This window comes from Oenanthe melanoleuca, chromosome 2 (assembly GCF_029582105.1).
Source record: "Oenanthe melanoleuca isolate GR-GAL-2019-014 chromosome 2, OMel1.0, whole genome shotgun sequence".
NCBI lineage: Eukaryota > Metazoa > Chordata > Aves > Passeriformes > Muscicapidae > Oenanthe > Oenanthe melanoleuca.
In genome coordinates, this window is record NC_079335.1 from 108,600,521 (window position 1) to 108,608,243 (window position 7,723).

Genomic DNA, 7,723 nt, shown 5'->3' on the forward strand with positions numbered 1-7,723 from the left:
GAATAGAGACACCATGGCAGCACCAGCAGATATTAATTTTCTAATTATGTGGTGCTGCATATTTTTGAATCATGACACTGCTGTGTCAGCAAGGGCTGCCTGTCACTAAGGTCTTTGTGCTGTGACTCACTGTTGCCTCATGAAGCACAGGGGAACTGTAAGGCAGTGTTATCTGAAAATTTCTCATTTCCAACATTTGTTTTCAGTAACAATGTTTCTGAAAATCACATTATTCTTCATTTCAAAGGTTTTCCTTTTAAATGCTGCGTATTGTGTTTCAAGTGAAAATGGTATTCACCAGCACACAGGCCTTTAACTAGCCAAGATGCTTCTGGAAATGCTGAACTGCCTCTTCTGTGTACTAATAAGAAATAATAATGTTTTCTTTGCAGGAATTCCAGCTGTCATGGGGAATGATGCTGCAGAAGGACTGCTTAGTTTGGAACATTTCTATTCCAGTGGTGCTGTGGCAGGCAAATCAACAGGTTTCAACAATCTGTATTTGTTAGTCTAGCTCAGCAGTGACAGGTGGGTAAACTGCATTTCTCATTGACCTGTCTGCTCATGCTCTGCTCCCTCCTATGGACAGTGGTGTTGCATCTCAAGTAAACAGAAAATTTAAAAATTGAAAAACAAACAAGTCAGTGCCATTGCAGGTGGGAGGCATTCCTGGTCCAGACAGCTGCAGACAGTGGCTTTTTTTGGCTCTGTTTGTCTGTGAATTGAATCCAGGGTGCTCAACATGGATGGAGTAACCCACAAATTTACAGTATGTGGGCAGCAAATGACAACCTGCAGCTGTATTTTATTGCTGCTGCATTTTATGACTGCTGTGTGCTCTGTGTTTTCTACATGATATCTACTTTTACCTAATCGTAGCTATTAAATCAAAATCAGATAACAAGGTCTTTTTAGAAGGCTGAATGGAATGGCAATTTGGCATAATGCAGATGACTCTCCTAAAGTTGTTTATTTTTTCTCCTCTTCTTTCCTCTAGGAAATGTCCATCATGAGTAGAAAAGTTTCAAATACTTTTCATTTGATGAATCCATAATTATTGCCCATTTGTTTCACCCTGCTGTGCTTCAAAGTGAGAGTAACTGAAATTCTGTAACAAAAAAATTAATCAGAACTTAAGAAAAAAGGATAATTTTAGAGCTTGTAAAGTACACAGTATGAGGATATTCTCTAATCTACTTCTGTATACTCTGATAAAGTTTCTTACTGCTCAGAGCTGCAATGCTATGAGGACACTAATGGAAAAGATTCTTTGTTATGACTAAGAGGAAAAGAGCTGAGAATTCTTCTCCTCCTGTGATGCCAGTGAAAGTGTTACAATGCAAGCTGCAGTAAAGGACAAGACTAGAGATAAATGCAATATTTGAGAGAGAAGGCAAGAAGTCCAGAATCACCTAGTAATGTATTTGTTCAGCAGAGCTTTTAAAAAGTGCACTAATGGCCCATTTTATCTATCACCCCAAATCAATGAAAAACGCCCATTGGCTTAAATAGGCATTGCTTCAAATGCTGAGATTTCACAAATAATTACACCCAGCACACTGAAGTTACCAGTATTTCTTTTCAGGCTGAATGCTGCTCCCTCCAGTGAGTGCCCTGACTTCAAAAAATAAACAAGCATTCCACTTTTCCTACCTACATGAACTGAAGCCATGGTGCTCCCACCACTACTCCCAAACCAGCTGGCAGATGTTGAAGAAATTTTTTAGATTGAAGCAGTAGTCTGGGCCCAGATAACACTGCTGGGTGGGAAAACCACGTGAAAAATATGTCCTTGTTGCATATCATCTTACTGGAGCACAGTTGGTGGCTTTGGAAACCACCTGACTTCTGAAGGTGTGTTTTCACTTCTTCTCCTCAGGCTGTTGTGTTATTTGTCCCCAAAACTGCACTAATCCATACTTCCCAAGGGATCTCTTTTAAGTACAGTGGCAAAAAAGGGTAACAATGTTCAGTGCACTGCCCCCTCACCTAATTTTTTTTTCTTAACAGTTTGAACCCTGACTTGATTTTTTTCCTTAGTGGTAGGGCCATTGTTAGTTTTCTTTGCTACTATTGCCCACTTTGATATGTATTGAAACCCTCAGCAATGTATTTTATCATCAGAAATCTGTCCAAATATCTGCAATAAACAATGAAGAATAAATAAGATGATAGCTGGGAATATAACTGGATTCCCTCTGACCTGTTGTGCTACTGCTGCTACTAGCACTAGCAAGAATAGTAATAGCAATAGAGAAATCCTACTTCAATTTCTTGGCATCCTCTTGTCTCAGATAAAGGCTGATGATATTAGGGAGCATAAGCTGGTTCTGGAGGGCATGAATGAAGCCACTGGAATGTATCCTACAGCTAAGCATCCACTTTTAAAGTTAGTGCTGATGCCACCTTACCTTGTGTGGACAAAGAAAAGCTCACACTGAAGGCACAGTAAGACAGGAATAACTTACTGAGGTAAAAAAGGAACTGTCTAGGAGGGAACACTTTCAGTGTTAGGAGATTTGTGTTTTATCTGTGATGGTCTCCTAGCAAAGTATTAGTACCTGCACTGTACTGCCTTTCAGGAACCTGGGTATTTTATAAGTTTTTATGTTTATATCAGCTCAGGACTGATAAGGACAGAAATTGAACTATTTATCCACCTTCTCTGTTTTGAATTTATCTCTTTCTTATGAATATAATCATTCTCTCATAAATAATCCAGAGGTGCAAACTAATAAGTGAATTAATTATAGAGTCATAGATTTGTAGAATAATTTAGGTTGTAAGGGATATCTGGAGCTTACCAAATCCAACACAAAAGATATCTGGTTCAAAGCTGCTTTTTCTGTCTTTGGTAAAAAGTAGAATGTCGTGGGTCACTAGAAATATCTTTCTGGATTTTCTGTATACCTACATTTCAAATTCAGAAAGAAAAGGTTTATAATTTAGAAAAAATAATTTAGAGCTTCCATACTAAAATCAAAATATTATTGACTGGGCAAAATATTGGGGAAAGTTTCATTGTGCTTCGCAAGGAGGAAAATAATATGTGAATGTCTTGTTTGCTGTTTTTTTGAAGGTGAAAAACTTGATGCACAAGGGGTTACTTATACTGACAGACTGGTACTTAAACAAATAAGCTTGGAGATCAGTTACTGCAAATATGCAAAGAACTAAAAAGCATCTATGTGAATTATATAAATACAGAAAAATCTTTGTGAAATGCTCTACAAAGGTATGTGATAAAAGAAACTAGCACCTTGTGTTCAGAGGTGAACCTGACAACTAATAGACTAAAATCACCTTTTTTTCCCCCACCAATTTGAACCCAAGGAACTCAAAGCTCTTTGTTCTTAAATTAAATATTAAAAAACGTTTGCCATCTCTCAAAAGCTGATGTGGAATGTGACATTTGCTGGCAACCTCACCCAGGATCATGAGATGAGGTGGTGAAATCATCATGTCATGTTAGGATAGGCAGGATATTACTGTGTGATGTATTATTGGGCCAGCACACCTGGTTTACTTCAGGTGTATCATGACAGGTGCTTTGCAAACACCCAGAGCTCCTCTTTCTGTACCAGGTGTGCTGGTGGCTTTGCAGCCTCCCTTGGTGCTCTACCTGTTCTGCTCTCCTCCTGGGTCAGGTGGAGCTAGGTTTCTTGCACAGCTCTCTGAGGCACAAGCATGGTACTTAAAAAGCCTTGCAATCAAAATAAAATCGTGTTTGCTACTTTTACCACCAAGTAATGCTTTGCAAGGCTGTGGTACTTGGCTCCCCTGAGCCATCAGAACTCTGTTGAGCCTGACACAGGTGGCCAAGAATGGCAGGCAGCTCTGTGGATCGTGATTTCCTCTTGGAATGATGTGAACTTGCCTTGACTGTTGGCAGTTTGGAAAAGAGCAGCCTGCTCTTCAAAATGCTGCATTCTGCAACAAGAGTTTGAAATAATTTTCTTTCTTCTCTAGCCTCTCCTCCCTTTGAGGCAGATATGTGCTGAGTTCTTAGGAGCCAGAGCCATTTCTTAACCTATTTTAGAAGAGCTTGCTTTGATGTTCCTGTCTAAGCTCTGTGAAATTAAAGTGAAACACTCCTGTTACTTCACAAAAGAAGAAACAAATATGTTCATATCTGAAGATAAAGAAAGCTGGCATTAACAGGGTAACTATGTACAGGTATGTTAGACAAAATTATTAACTTGTTTATAGGTGATTGTTGCAAAGCAGATGTCAGCATCTGCCTTCCCCATTTTCTGTGTTATGAGAGGAATTTGAAAAATAACTGTGGAAGTCCAGTGGCAGCTTCGGAGGGGGCCTTTGCCACCATCTATTGGTGAACGAGGGGAAGAGGCAGAGTGATCTGACCTTGCTGATGTTTCCTTCTGTACCCCGTGCAAGATTTGCTTCATTTTGAGGTTCTGGGGTAACAAACCTGTGTTTTCTTCATCTTTCTGTGCAAGAGAGTGCAACACGACTGTAGTTATTTCCCCTGAGTGAAGAACTGTCATAGACAAATCTTAGCAGCTGGCCTGTTGTCCCACACACCTCTCAGTGGAGCAGAAGGGAACTTGTAAGTCACAGAGAAGAATGCTTTCCTAGTGTCAAGTCTCTTGTTGAATGATTTTTGTCCTGGTGTCTGGCAATGGAATAGGGCCTGGTTTCTTTGCTGGTTTCAAGAAAAATCACACTGGTTCTTGAGTGGAGCCTCATTGCTGCTGACAAAATTTGGAATAGTGCAAAGCTAGAGACACTGCTGGCATTCCTGCACAGTCCACCAAGAGGGGCACTTGTTAAAGGACATCACTTACAAATAAAATGTTTGCAAACTCAATCTATGCCCCTAAAGAGACAGGCAAGAAGAAAAGTGAAGAGGGCCAGTGTCAGCAGCTGAACCAAAATTAAATCTGCAAAGTTGTCTCTAGATATGAAATCAGCCTATTTTATTGGATTCATCAACACTGCTTGCATATGCAAATCCCTCATGAATAAAGCTTTTGTAATGCAGGCTCCAAAATGAATTCAGGTAGAGTCAGTGATAGCAGTGGATGAGCACAGAGACAGTTTAAAGGGATTGCTTCGTTTTCAAATCAACAAATTGCTGTGGCTCTACTTAATCCATCAAAAAAAGGAAAAGAGAACAATCTGGCAGCCAGGCAGGAAGATAGAATGGTAAAGGACATAATGTTCCTGCTATTTTAGGATCCATTTACACTGTGAAACTGATGGCATTAGAGAACAGTTGTTGAACACATTTGGGGAACAGCTGTGTTATTGCTGAAGTGTAAAGACCAAAGTGTGTGTAGACCTGTCGGGGTGCTCAGGAAGAATAGTCTGGTGGTGGTGGGGAGAGGCTTCTCTTCATTGTTAAACCATGCTCTTACTCATTTTAACTATGAGTAAAGAAGGACTGGCAGAGTCAAATGACTTTGTGAGCACTCTTTATTTCCATGAAAATGGCAGTTATTATATATGATAACTTTGATAGCTGTATCAATCTTTCTTAAATAAGATTAAATAACTTGGATTAAAAATGTGCCTTCAACATTCATTCACAGATACTCTGGTCATTGTTAAAGTATCTCTGTTCCTTGAATAAGACACTTACTCTCCCTTTCTTTTTCCTTTTCTCTCTGTGGGGCTGCTATTTTGCTTGTGCTTTAGAATGGACCCACCACAGAGAAATAAATTGAGAATAAAGAAATGTGTCTCATCTCAAGATGATATGAAAAAGACTTCTGAAGTTATCTTAAGGTAACTTTTGTTCTGAAAAAAATTTGTTCACTGCTTCACTCACTTATCAGAGCCTCCCTGCCAATTCTAACCTGCATGATGTATTTGAAATCTGTATATATTTGTTATTTTTGGATGAATAACTGACGTGAAAGGATAAATTGCTCTGTAGGAATTTTAGTATGTTTCACATTGGCTTATCTACCTGTTCACAACCATATACATGTACAGATCCTGGACAAGGATTTGGTGTAGCCAGGGAATAGTGAGTGATCTGTGAAGGTGAAAAGATGTCAGCTCAGGTCTGCTGAAGTGCAAGGGCTCTCAAATATTTCCAGAAATACGGAGTCAAACAATCTCTGCTTTTCCCACTGTCTGTGTGAGAGATATGACTGTCATCTCGCTGCTGTTTTGTACCTGAAAAATTAATGTTTCCCCCTTAGTGGATTACTGTTATTTTCTGAAAATAAGTATTAAAGTAATGCCATTGACAGCATGATGCTGAAGCATGGGAAGTGTAACATGGATGTGGAAGTTACTTAGGAGTAGCTTCTTGCAATTAGGGTGTCTTTTGTGTTTTCTTGTTGGTAGCACATTTGCTTGCACTAATTGTGTGCAGGCATATTGCACATTTTCTACTCTGCTATGTGAATAAATGTCCAATTTACATTAACAATGGTGTCCTTTGCTAATGCAAATGAGAACTCAAAATCTTCCGAGGAGTTGAAATTCAATTTGTGAAGATCAGAGCAGGTGTTCCATCTCTCTTTAGTCTATATTGAGACAGCCAAAATGCCACTACAACTTAATCTTGACTCATATTTCTTGCATTTACAGCTCTACAGTCTAGGACAATTTATATCAGCCTTTTATTATTTGTGGTGATTTAATGTCTTTATGTTAGATTATGGCTTTAAATTCAATATGTTCTTACTGTGCTATAAATTCAAAACACAAACACAGCTCTTGTTCTTAAAAACCGACAGATGAAAGAGAAACAAAATAAGAAAAAGTAACTACCTGCCAAACTGTGTGGGAAGAGAGAAACAGCAGTATATACTTTAAAAACCACAAGAGAATAAAAAATGAGTATTTTTAAGAGCACGTGGTTGTAGCACTAACAGAGGCAAGGAATCTTAGTAGGGTTATTATGACATTGTTCCTTCAAAATTTACCATTCTTCACCCTCTTTGCAGTATCACACCTTTTCTCACTTGGAGTGCTGTGGTGAAGAAAGCTTTTAGTGCCCAAAAGACTTGTGGGACATACTTAGAGGGCATGTTTGCTTTATGCTGGGGAGTTTGAGCCATTCATTTGTTGTCTCTCACAGATCCTGTTTGCTCTCTTTCTGGGGAAGGCAAAGAGTTTAGCATTCCCTGGCTGCAGTGGCTCTCTGGCTTTGCCATGCTGATATTTACCTGCCTTAGGTAAATATATTTGGTTTAGTAGGAGAGAACAGAATAAGGCATGGGATACTTGTCTCTTTCCACCAGCCCCTCTCACAGATGTTCCTATGGGAAGAACAAATTATGCCTGCATAAATTAAATATGACCTACTGTGACTCAGGTTATAACAGTAAGAATTTCAGTAGTATTACTCATATTACAGAAATATCTGGGTTTATTATGACTGAATTTGGGGATTCCTAGTTTTCCCACACTTACCTATGACATTTGTATGGGCAAGCACTGTGGTGTTTCGTGGTTTACCATTCACAGAATCACACAATGGTCAGGTTGGGAAGGATCACAGTGGTCACCTGGTCCAAGCTCCCTGCTCGAGCAGGGCCATCCCAGAGCTCATGGCACAGGATTGTGTCCAGCTGATTCTAGAATATCTCCAACAGGGGAGATTCCACAAGCTTTCTGGGCAGCCTGTTCCAGTGCACAGTCACACAGCCAATAAGTTCTTCTTTCCTTGTGTTCAGGGGAAGCTTCCTGTGCTTCAGTTTCTGGCTCTTGCCTCTTGTCCTATTGTTTGGCACCACCAAGA